Here is a 13,806-nt window from a genome sequence, read left to right on the forward strand (position 1 = left end):
TGATGAGCGTCACATAATCATCACATTCATCATGTTCTTGGGAACGAATGGATATTTTAGAAGCGGAATAAGTTGAATTGAATAGAAAAATAGTAGTACTTTGCATTAAATCATGAGGAACAGCAGAGCTCCACACCTTAATCTATGGAGTGTAGAAACTCTACCATTGAAAATATATAAGTGATGAAGGTCCAGGCATGGCCGAATGGCCAGCCCCCATGATCTTGGGACGTCAGTAAAAAGTCCTATTTATACTAAACAAGTTACTAGGGTTTACAGAAGTAAGTAATTGATGCATAAATCCACTTTCTGGGGCCCACTTGGTGTGTTCTTGGGCTGAGCTTGAAGTTTACACGTGGAGAGGTCATTCCTGGAGTTGAACGTCAGTTTGTAACGTGTTTCTGGAGTTCAACTCTGGTTTGTGACGTGTTTCTGGCGTTTAACTCCAGACTGCAACGTAGAACTGGCGTTCAACGCCCTTTTGCGTCATCCAAACCTGGACAAAGTATGGACTATTATATATTTCTGGAAAGCCCTGGATGTCTACTTTCCAACGCAATTGGAAGCGCGCCATTTTGAGTTCTGTAGCTCCAGAAAATCTACTTTGAGTGCAGAGAGGTCAGAATCCAATAGCATCAGCAGTCCTTCTTCTACCTCTGAATATGATTTTTGCTCAAGTCCCTCAATTTCAGCCAGAAAATACTTGAAATCACAGAAAAACACACAAACTCATAGTAAATTCCAGAAATGTGAATTTAACATAAAAATTAATAAAAACATCCTTAAAAGTAACTAGATCCTACTAAAAACATACTAAAAACAATGCCAAAAAGCGTATAAATTATCCGCTCATCACAACACCAAACTTAAATTCTTGCTTGTCCCCAAGCAACTGAAAATCAAATAGGATAAAAAGAAGAGAATATACTATAAATTCCAAAATATCAATGAAACATAGCTCTAATCAGATGAGCGGGACTTGTAGCTTTTTGCCTCTTGAATAGTTTTGGCATCTCACTTTATCCATTGAGGTTCAGAATGATTGGCATCTATAGGAACTCAGAGTTCAGGTAGTGTTATTGATTCTCCTAGTTCAGTATATTGATTCTTGAACACAACTACTTTATGAGTCTTGGCCGTGGCCCTAAGCACTTTGTTTTCCAGTATTACTACCGGATACATAAATGCCACAGACACATAATTGGGTGAACCTTTTTAGATTATGACTCAGCTTTGCTAAAGTCCCCAATTAGAGGTGTCCAGGGTTCTTAAGCACACTCTGTTTTTGCTTTGGACCTTGACTTTAACCGCTCAGTCTCAAGTTTTCACTTGACACCTTCACGCCACAAGCACATGGTTAGGGACAGCTTGGTTTGGCCGCTTAGGCCAGGATTTTATTCCTTTAGGCCCTCCTATCTACTAATGCTCAAAGCCTTGGGATCCTTTTTATTACCCTTGCCTTTTGGTTTTAAGGGCTATTGGCTTTTTGCTCTTGCCTTTTGGTTTTAAGAGCTTTTGGCTTTTTCTACTTGCTTTTTCTTTTTCTATTTTATTTTTTTTTTCGCCAATTTTTTTTTCTGCAAGCTTTTGTATTCACTGCTTTTTCTTGCTTCAAGAATCATTTTTATGATTTTTCAGATTATCAAATAACATGTCTCCTTGTCATCATTCTTTCAAGAGCCAACATATTTAACATTCATAAACAACAACTTCAAAAGACATATGCACTGTTCAAGCATTCATTCAGAAAACAAAAAGTATTGTCACCACATCAATATAATTAAACTAAGTTCAAGGATAAATTTGAAACTCATGTACTTCTTGTTCTTTTGAATTAAAAACATTTTTCATTTAAGATAGGTGATGGATTCATATTCACTACTTTAAGGCATAGACACTTAGACACTAATGATCATGTAATAAAGACACAAACATAGGTAAACATTTAACATAAGAAAACGAAAAACAGAAAATTTAAGAACAAGGTATGAGTCCACCATAGTGATGGTGGCGTTTTCTCCTTGAGGAACCAATGATGTCCTTGAGCTCCTCTATGTCTCTTCCTTGTCTTTGTTGCTCCTCCCTCATAGCTCTTTGATCTTCTCTAATTTCATGAAGGATGATGGAGTGCTCTTGATGTTCCACCCTTAGTTGCTCCCTATAATTGTGTGGAGGAAAATGTATCCCTTGAGGTATCTCAGGGATCTCTTGATTTGCAGTCAAATGTTCTACCACTGAGCTATAGACCCTTGAGATGAATCTCTCCATCTCCTATGACTCGGAGGTGAAAGCTTTTGTCTTCTCTTTTCTCTTTCTAGAGGTTTCTCTGGCCTTATGTGCCATCAATGGTTATGGAAAAACAAAAAAGCTATGCTTTTACCACACCAAACTTAGAATATTGCTCGCCCTCGAGCAAAAGAAGAAAGAATAGTAGAAGAAGAAGAAGATATGGAGGTGAGTTGATGGTTTGAAGTTGAGTGGGTGGGTGTCGGTGGGTTGTATGATGGTTTTAGGGGAGTAATAGATGTGAGTGGTGAAGGGTTCTTGGGAAAGGGTGATATAGGATTATGAGGAGGTAAGGTGAGTGGAGGTATGTGGGGATCCTGTGGGGTCCACAGATCTTGAGGTGTCAAGGATTTGCATCCCTGCACCAATTAGGCATGTAAAACACCTTTGCATGCAATTCTGGCGTTTAAACGCCGAACTGATGCTTGTTCTGGGCGTTCAATGCCCAGATGTAGCATGTTTCTGGCGTTGAACGCGAGTTCTATGCTTGTTTCTGGCGTTCAGCGCCAGCTTTCCTCAGTGTGCATTCCTGGCGTCTGAACGCCAGGATGCTGCTTGTTTTGGGCGTTCAACGCCAGATCCATGCTCTATTCTGGTGTTGAACGCCAGCCAGATGCTCCTTACTGGCGTTTAAACGCCAGTAAGCCCTTCCTCCAGGGTGTGATTTTTCTTCTGCTGCTTTTGATTTTTCTATTTATTTTGTGACTCCACATGATCATGAACCTAATAAAATATAACAAGAGCCCTTCAGCTGAAATCACCACATTTTGATTAGCTTAGTTATCATGCAAGGATAAGTAAGAGCCCTGACAATGATGAACTCGAAGAAATAGTGACTGACATATGTGTCATAGGAGTTGACTGGGAAAGGTATGCAGATAAGAGACCCCGGTTCATCAAGAGGGGAGACCTTAGCCCAGAAGCCAAGGGATGGTTTGAACTGGTGAGGAGGTCTATCCTCCCAGCTGCAAATAATTCAGAGGTCAATATTAATCGAGCGACTATGGTACATTGCCTGGTACAGGGTGGAGAAATCAATGTGCATGAACTCATAGCTGAGGGCATTTAAGAGTCAGCTGAGAAGGTTGATTCGGGTGCCAGGCTTTGGTACCCCAGCACCATTCTCATATTGTGCACAAAAGCCAAGGTAGTCTTCGAGGATAGCAATCCAGACTGGGTGAACCCTGGGAGGCTAGTTACACTCCAGCGTCTGATCTATACTACGCCCGCCCAACAACAAAGAAGACCTCAAATAGGAAAGAGAAAACCAAAAGAAGGAGCCCATCAAGAAGAGTCTCGTCCGGAAGAATATCAATAAGAAGAATAGCATGACCCAACCAACTTGAATCTGAATCATCTTCTAAGAGCCATTGAAGACTTGGGGATAAGACATATGGAAGGACAAGAGCAAATACTAAACCTTCAATCCAACTGGATGAGCCAACAAGAAGAGTGGCAGAAACAACAAATGGAGCAGCAACAGGAACACTACTCCCAGCTCACTCAAGCCATCAACCAAGTGAATGAAAGGCAAGCGCGTCAAGATAAGCGCTTGTAAGAACTCAACCAGCGACAGCTAGCTCAGATGAAAGAATTCAACGAGTACAGTGTACTTAATGAAGGACGGCAACTATATAGGGAGGAGTTCAACGTAAACACTCAAGCTAAGTTGAACTACATGTCTAGTCATATGCATCATCTACACTATGCCATCCCTACATATGATGAGGTCTAAAAAAATTTTGTAGAACAAGAAGAAAGGAAGGTGAAACAGTAGAAGGAAACATTAAAGAAGAAGATGGAAGATGCTGGCTTCTGGAAGAAGTTGATTGGAAAAGGCAAATGAGGTGGGAGCTCATGCGCAACAAGTAAACACAAAGAGGACGAGCAAGAGGGAAAGCATGGGCAACCACATGAGTAAAAGGTGGTGGAGTTCCTTCTTTGGTCCATCTTTTTTCTATGCTTTAAATAAGGAAGATCTTGTATGAAATAGAACATGCTTCCATGTTAGTTTGAACCTTTTTCAATTCTGTCTATTAAACTTTTTGTTGATTAGGGCTATGTTTTCTAGTCTGAATGTCAGTACTGCATCATTTCCTTACTTAATTGTATGCTTGTCCTTTTGAATCAAATGAAAAGAGAATGAGTGTTTTATAAAAGACCAGAGTGGAGTTCATACTATGAAGTAAGTTCCTAAGTTTGTGGTGTAGTCATAAGTTAGCTAAGTTGGTTCACCAACAAGGTGGGAAGACAACTATCTGTCCTAAATCATATGCTTTGAACACACCCCATGAGACTAGCTAAATAACAAGATCCTAATAAGAAAAAAGGAAAGAAACAATCAAAGTTGAAGAATAAAAGAAAAATAGCAAGAAAAGAGGCTTGGCACCAAGGGTTTGAGTCTTGAGGGATGTGTCTGTGGTGTTCCTGTACCAAGGATCTGCTTGGATTACTAAGCTCTCAGGGGTGCTTTATCACCTGGTAACTTGGGTTAACTAACCTGGGATTATCAGCTGAAAGTCCACTATCAAGAGCAATCTTTGCTACAGAACATTTAGTAGCCCAAAGAGGTGCTGGACACCAAGACCTCAAGGAAAGAAAATAAACAAACCATGTGCCTGTGGTGTGTATGTATGGGGGAGAGACTTAAGGAAGTAAGTCCTTAGGGGTGTCTCAACACCTAGCACCTTGAACCAACTGGGTCGAGAGTGTTGGCTGAAAGCTTATTTTAAAGAGTTACCCCCTTACAGAGCACTTAGCCTAAGAACACAAATAAGCCCTGAAATGACAACAAAAGGATCAATGAATAAAAGACTCATGGGATGCGATCAAGTGAGTATTCTAGAACATGATAAAGGTCTGAAAGCCAGTGAAGGAATGAACCTAAGTTGCTATGCATGAAACCACCATAAAACCAGAAACATAACGTAGGTAACGTAGGGACAAGGGAGGACTCTCCACGTTATTGGGAAAGGTAAGTCCCAATAACGTGTGCGAAGGACCAAGAGGCAACGTTAGTGGTCACGTTAGTGCCACTAATGTTGAAGTTCACGTGATCATATTTAGGTTAGGAACGTTAGTGAAAAAGGTGATTGTCACTAACGTTCTTGAACCCACACTTTCACTTAACGTAACGTTGACACCACTAACGTCCTGAGTCAAAGTCCCTGCCTACTTCACCTTTTCTGTTTGCAAGTAAAGCTAAGCCCAATGAAAAGGATAACTGCTTCAGACTCAAGATTCAGAGGCCCATATCCAAGACTTGAAGAGCCAACTAGAAGATGAGAAGAGTAGTATATATAGGAGTAGCTTTGAATTAGTTAAGGAAGTCATCCAATTGGGTAGTTATCTTGGAAAAGAAGCTATTCATACTTGGATCTCTTCGGAACCTTGGAAGAGGAATGAAGAGATCATGCTAGAAATGCTTTCTCATGCTGGACCAAATTAGGTTTGGATGGATATGTGACTATAATCCTACCAATACTTGATTTGGGAAATGCATGTGGTATAATTAGTGACCATACTTCATCTCTTCTCATGAGCAATTGACCAAGGAATTGGCTATTGATCAAGATTTGAGAGATTGAATTACCAAAAAATTGGAATTCAATCACTTAAGATTGCCAAGGAGATCAATGAATGCATTGATTGAGGAAGAGATGAAATTGAACTTGATCTGGAGAATGCAACATCTCCTGAACCCAATGAACTCCCCATTTCTGATCTTACCCATTCTCTTTAATTTCTGCCATTTACTTTTATGAGCAATTGCCCCATTCCCGTTTAAGATTCTACAATTTACTTTCCGCCATTTACATTCAGCTCTTTATTTCTAGCATTTACTATTTCTGCTATTTACTTTCCCGCCATTTAATTTTCTGCAAATCTCAAATCAAATTCTGGTTCGCTCAACTAGAACATTCCTCTAATTAAAGTTGCTTGAGCAATCAATCTCTGTGGTATTCGACCTCACTATATTGTGAGTTTTTACTTGACGACAAATTCGGTACACTTGTCGAAGAAAATTTGTTGAGAGACAAGTTTTGTGCGTATCACACCTCCCTACAAAGATGAAAATGATGCCTTATATAGGCTTTACAAGATGAAATGAAATTGAAATTAAAAACAAATTACAAGTAAATGAAATTCCTATTCTAACTTGTTCTTGTTCCTTTGAGTGATGATGTGGGCTTTGCTTGCTTTGGATTTGAAGAGAGATGGGTCCAGTTGGCCTTGGTTCAATTGGTGAGGAATTGAATCCAATTTGATTTTTAATTAAATTTTGGACCATGGTGCAGCTCCCAGTATCATGCTCGGTTGAAGAAGTGAACTGAGCTCTCCATTTGCTTGTGGCGTGCCAATTGTGAAGAGTGTGGGGGGAAGTAACGCTCAGTTGGGAAAGTAAACCGAGCTTCCCTTTTTTGCCTTGTGTAGCGCTCCACCTTTGGGTGTGACGCCTTGAGTTCGAACCTTGGGGGAGCCATTTTGGCTCATTTTCTTTGCAAGAAGAGTAGCGCCCCTCCCTTGTTCTGCATGGAGCTCCCAGGTTCGGTCCCTTGTGAGGCCATCTTGGCCAATTTTCCTTGCAAGGAGCGTTCCTCTTGGTTCCTTAGGTCATGGGTTCGAGAGTTGGTATCTTCATTCCTTGGAATTGTACCTTGAATTTATTTTGGAGAAGCCCCGATAAAGTTAACTTAGTGAACCGAGCTGTGCATGTCTTTGTGCTTCTTTGTAGCGCTCAGTTTGGTATTTCAACTAAGCTCCATTGCCTTGGTCCCTCTTGGTGCGTTTTTCCTTGTATTTCTTTGACTGGGAGCCCGATAAAGCTCGGTTAACCAAGTGAACTGAGCGCTATTACTTGTTCTTCTTTTCCTTGGTCTTGTTGAATTGGATGAGCGCTACATGCTTTCATTTGTTTAATCCAATTTCCTATCATGAGCGTTCATTCATTTAATAACGCATGCTTCCATAAATTCCTTAATGCTGTAGCATTGCATTCATTCTCATGCTTTCATTAAATCATTGGCTTTAATAATGCATGCGTTTCATTCATTCGTTAATAATTAAATGCATGCATGAGCATTCACGTAACTTGATTTGCCTAATGGGCATTAGTAATGAAACTTTCATGCATGCATGCTTTAATTATTAATAATGCATGCATGAGGCATCATTAAATGCCACGGCTCCATGGTCATGGGCCACGCTTTTAAAAGCGTGGCCTAAAGATCCAAAGTGTGCTCAATCTTCAAAGCGTGCCCAAAATTCCTCTTTTCTTCTTTTTAGCTTATTTTGTGCTTTTTTGTTTCTTTTTCTTCTTATTTCCTACAAAATTTATAAAATCAAAAGATCAAGGAAATATAACATTTAAGCACCAAAGAATGCAATATTTAAGCACTAATCACAAATTTCTTGTATGAAAAAGCATAGAAAAACATGACATGATGACATGTCATCAGTGAACCGTTTGTTTCTACTACGCTCATCCGATTAAGGCACTCCTCTTGAAGAGTGTGAAGGAGCAATTGAAGGGTGTAATGAAGAGGAGAGCATGGAGCCACAAGGGAAAGAAGAAGAGATAGAGCATGAATTGAAACAAGAGGGAGAAAGTGGAGTATTTGAACCGGAGGAGAGAAAGGGAGAATTGAGGGAGATTGATCAAGATGAGGATTCCATCATTGATGATTTTTTGTCCTCCTTGGTCAATCCCCTTAATGATTCTAATGAGCTTCTTTCCATTGAGTTTGAGAGAGACATGGAGGTAGACTTCTCACAACCTCCTTGTTATGATTTGAGTGATGGGGAAGAGAAAGTTGGTGAGGAAGTAACTCCATTCCAAGAGCACATTGAGTGGGTGACAATTTTACCATTGAACTTCATTGGCCCCATCAATATGCTATCTTGGAAATGGATTACCAACTCAAGGTCCTTCTTGGGTTGGTGCATGGTGGAGGAAAGGATGTTGGTTGCCAAGTGAATCCAAGGTTCTTCAAGAAAGCCAATTCAAGCTTTGGGACTCAAGCATGGTGTGAAGCACAATTGAGTAGTTTTCGAAGAGTGTTGGGGTACTATAAGGGTCAATTGAGAGATTTTCCATCCGGCTTGGAGTATAGTGATCAACAAGAAGGAGGATGGAAAACTAGGACATGGGATCCCGGAGGACCTATGAAGTGCAAGCTTGGATGGAGGTTCAAAGAGGAGTGGAAACACAAGCCACCCTAACAAGAATCTCCTCAACAAGTCCAACTTAAGGACTATAAACCAAAGTGCTAGGTGGGAGACACCCCACCATGGTAACATCTTTCTTACCCTTTCTCTTTGTTTATAGTCTTGATTTATTGCATTTTTTGTTTATCTTGGTTAGCTTAGGATTGGTTTAATTTTGAGTTTAGATAGGTTGAATTGCAAATGGATCATGGTTTTGTGATGTTTTGAATGTTTTGGGGTTGAAATGTTGATTGAGCTAAGGCATAACACCTTAGAAATGAAAGAATTTTTTTTTCAAAACAGGGCATCTGTGCGTATGCACCTTGCTGTGCGTGCGCACACAACTGCTATTTTCGCCATCTGTGCGGCCACACCGACGTATGCGTCCACACACTCCTTGCAACACCCTCTAGTCACAGCGCCCGCACAGCCTATGCGTGGGCGCTACCCTGTTTTCCTTGGTCTGTGCGTGCACACCACCTTGTGCGCACGCATGCATGTTCCTTATCGCGCTATTTGTGCGGGCGCACAGGCTTGTGCGTCCGCACGCGAACTTGCAGCTCCTCTGGTGGGAGCGTTAGCACAGCCTGTGCGCCTGCACCCCATACCCCCTTTCGCTCTTGTGCGTGCGCACGGACCTCTGTGCGCACGCACACATGATCCATCTCTTAAAAAAAAAGAAAAGAGCATTATGTGCGCTCGCACAGGCTTGTGTGTGCGCACCCTTCTATTTTTGCCTTCTGTTCGCAGCACTCGCACACCTTGTGCGAGTGTACACCTCCCATGTTTCACCTTGTGTGCGTACGCACACATACCTGTGCGTACGCACAAATGTTGTTTTGGGCAAATTTTGTTTGCACTTTTCCTTAAGCCCTAACGCACTTCCATTTTCTACTTATTCTTTTGCCCTATTTTCTACTTATTCTTGTTAGTTTCCATTGCATCTCATTTTTGTTTTAGTAATTATATCAGTTTTAGTTTAATTATTAGTGATTAAATAAGTTGCAAGTGTTTGTTTGATTTTGATTGGGTTGCTTGTTGATTGAATTTCATCGATGCACTTGTACTTTGCCTTATATTCCTATCACCTAATTAGATTTGAACATTTACATTTTGTTGCATATTAGGTGAAACTTTTATGAGTGCATTGAATTAAGTGAATTGAGTTGACATTACTTGTTCATCATGCGTCTCATATAATCACATAACAAGGTCCTCATTTGTTTTTAATGCTTTGCATTTGTTTTAGTGACTTGGCTTGATTCTTATCAAGCTTGTCACTTTGTGCAACAAGTACCTTTACCATGTGACTATGTCATTAATTTTGAAGATGAATAAGTAGTTCTCTTTTCATCATTGCATTAGTTATTGTTTATTGTGCTATTTTATACCAATTTCGCTCTTTCACTTGCACAACTTCAATATCCAATAATCCCTAAACTCAATTCACTCTTGTGGTGGTTGCCTAAGTTTGTTTGTCCTTAATTGTAGCTTACTCATTGCTTGAAACTTAGGCCATTTAATTAAGGAACTCATGCTCACTTTTTGATTGTGTGGATGCCATTTTAGCCGGCCGTTGTGTGTGTTCCAACCGCGCGCATAATTGGAATACACACATGGCTCATCATTTTCATCATACCACACCACTATGCGACATTCCTCAATTAGATGCTTATTTACTCTCTCCTTTACCGTTTTATGCTACTTTCCCTATGATTCCTAATTATACTTTATTCATTCTTTTTGAGGATGAGACGTGAAGGCAAGGAGCCGGGAGAGGAGGAGGACACCGAGGAGGGAGATGCCGAGCATACATTGGACTTGGCGATTTCCACACAACCGAAGCCCCCGCATCCACCAACCGAAGGTGGAGCTCTTGAGAGACATTCTCCACGGATTGTGTTCGTGCACAGAGGACCGTGCAACACTTAAGTATGGGGTAGGATTCACCTTTTTTGGGGCGTAAAATTTCTTTTCCAAACCTTTGCACTTTATTTTTTGCTTTCTTTTATTATGTTTCTTTTGCATTTTCATGGTATGTATTTATAGATAGAAGTTGTGATTGGATGATGTGAATAGTATAGCACCTAGTTCAATTTGGTCCTAATTGTTCATGTTAGTTTTTGCAATATTAAAAATTAGGAATAGAACTAGGAAATTTTTGAAAAATTTCATCCATCACATCATACATACATATAGGAAATAATTTTGGTGAAAAACAACGAAGATTTCCAAGAGTTTTGTTTTGAGGGCGTTCTATTGAATTGATTTAGAAAATTGTTTTTAAACTTGCTTAAATGATTTTTTGTGGAACATAGAAGAGAGATAGAACAAAATACCTGGTGAGTCTTTGAGCTTTAATGAGTGGTTACACATTATAACCATAATTTTTGTTCATTGTGTGCTATATCTCTTCTACGATTGTGATCTTGGTTTTGCTTGATTCTTTATTTCTGATGTTTGATGTCTTGAATGCATTTAGCATGATTGAGGCCATCTTTGAATTAAACTCACTCACCCATATAGCCTTACCCTTGCATCTACCCTTGTTAACCCATTTTGAGCTTTTTAATCCCCTTTGTTCTAATTGTTAGCACATCACAACCCTAAGCGGAAAACCATGAATAACCTTGAATTGCATCTTTGATTAGCTTAGGTTGAGATGTGTGTGTTATTTAAGTGTGGGGGAAATTTTGGGAAGCATTGGTAGATAAATATTTTGTTTTGGGTAATTATTGAAAATTTGGGAAAATGGGTGCACATTCATGTATCAATTTCCTTTAACCATATGCATTTGTCATAGAAAAAGAAAAAGAAATAGAAAAAAATGAAATAAAAGAAAAATATAGTAATAAGATGGGACAAAAGTTATCCCAAAGAAAAAGAAAAAAAATGAATAAAAAATGCATATGTGTTTTGAATAGAAACTAAGGCATGAATGTGTGTGAAAAGAAGTAATGGGTGGCTGGAATGCATTTTTGTGATTAGATTGATATAGGTTGAGTTGGATACTTGAGCTAATCAAAGATTCAATCTCTTAGTCCACTTAGCCATATATTCGTCTTACCCTTACCCCAACCCCATTACAACCTTCTAAAGACCTCATGATACTCGCATACATGCATCAAATACTTGTTGATTGTTAGATGGAAAGCAATTCCTTAAAAGCATGATTAGAGGAGACTTGAGTGATTAAACCCTAAAGACGGAGCGTTGAGAGTGCATACACACCTAGTGAGGGTTCGATCACTCAACTCTATGTTTCCATACTTTTTATCATGCATTCTTGCAAGTTTCTTCTTTTTGATGAGTTAAATCAATTCTTTAGATTTTGATTGCATTGAGCTACTTCTTTGCTTAGCCCTATATGTCTATATACTTGCTTGGGAATTTGATTGTTTGTATTCACCAATTCAATAGGATACTATAGTATATATAGATATATATAGTATAAACATACATGCATGCATATAGATAGTTGCATTCAATAAGTTGTTTCCCTTTGATCATTCTCCTTGTTTGGTTTAGCATGAGGACATGCTATTGTTTAAGTGTGGGGGAATTGATGAGTCCATATTTGACGATATATTTTAGCTTAAATTGGAAGGATTTCATCATATAAACTCACACTTATTCATTAAAATAGCATACTTTTGTATTTGATCCCTAAGTTGAGCCTAAATATGAAAACATGCGTTTTTGTGCTTAAATTCAGCAATTTAATCCCACTTTTATTCCATTCGATGCCGTGATATGTTTGTTGAGTGATTTCAGGTCCTAGAGGCAAGAATGGTTTGGTAGAAGTGGAAGAAAGCATGCAAAAAGGGAGAAAACATGAAGAAAACAAAGGAGAGAAGCATTTCAGCCTGTGCCCACGCACACATTCTGTGCCCACGCACAAGGGTCAAAATCAGCACCTGTGCCCATGCTCAAGGAAGAATGGAAATCAGGACCTATGCGTACGCACAGGTCTGTGCCCACGCACAGGAGGAAAATCAGCAAGTGTGCCCACGCAAAGACTTGTGCGTACGCACAGGTACCCGTGTGTGCCTTCATTAAAAATGCACGTGCACTCGCGTTTTGGGACTCTTTTTGGCCCATTTTTGAAGGCTTGAGGCATAAATCAAGAGCTATATGAAGGGGAAAACATCTCATATGAAGGCATTAGAACTTAGACATAATTTTCCATAGTTTTACATAGTAAGAGTAGGAGTAGTGTAGATTAGGAAATTCTCTCTTAGGTTTAATTAGGGTTTGTAGCATTTTATACTTCAAGTTTGATTTTGGATTATAGCAATTGAACTGTAAGTATTTCTTTAATTCCTCTTTTAATTACATTACTTGTTCTACACTTTCATCTATTTTCATTTCTATTGTCAATATATGCATAGTTTACAATTTTGGATTTCTAGTTGTTGAATTTGATGTTTGATGCTTATTTTATGTTTGTTGAGTTGCCTTTGTTGTTTGTTATCATTTGTGGTTCATAGCTTTCATTATTTTCCCAATTTTGTCATATTTTATGATTATGCATATTAGGTGTTTGATGAAATACCAATTTTGATTATGGAGTAATTTCCACCACTTGGCTTGGGGAAAATGAGTGTATGGATTACTAGAGCCATAATGTCCAACATTTAGTGATAATTCTTGGATTGTCAGTTGTTATTGTATCCAATAACGCTAGCTTTTTACCAATTAATTTGGTAAGTTAACTAGGAATTGTGGATTAATGACAATTATGCTCACTTGACTTATCCTTCGATGTTAAGGGTTGACTTAGTGAGATTAATCCACATAATTATTATAGTTGTGGTTATGGCAAGGAAGGGATTCCATAACTCATCCAAAGTCAAGGTTTCATTTATGTTTTGAACCACTTTTCCATCACTTTATAGCATTACTTGTCCATATTTCATACATAGTTCTTTTATTCCTTTATTAGTTTATTAATTGCAATTCTGGCTTGTTCTTTTATCTCTTTATTTGTTTATTTCAATCATTGAAACCCCTTGCTTTAATTAAAATTGTATGCACTCATTGGCATTAGTTCCTAGGGAGAACGACCCGGGAGTCTAAATACTCTTGGTTAATTTGATTTGAATTGTGAGAATATCTTGGATTAAATTTTGATTAGGATCAACTGTTGGTTCGGAGCTATACTTACAAAGAAAATCTATTTTGTGAAAAATCCAAAACCACGTTTGGTCCGCTATCATCCATACTCTATTCATCAAGAGCCATCATCACTTGAGAATACCTTCAATGCATTTATGCAAAATTTTCCAACCCCACCTCCCAGTTTTGCATTTG

This window comes from Arachis ipaensis, chromosome B09 (genome assembly GCF_000816755.2).
Source record: "Arachis ipaensis cultivar K30076 chromosome B09, Araip1.1, whole genome shotgun sequence".
Taxonomy (NCBI): Eukaryota; Viridiplantae; Streptophyta; class Magnoliopsida; order Fabales; family Fabaceae; genus Arachis; species Arachis ipaensis.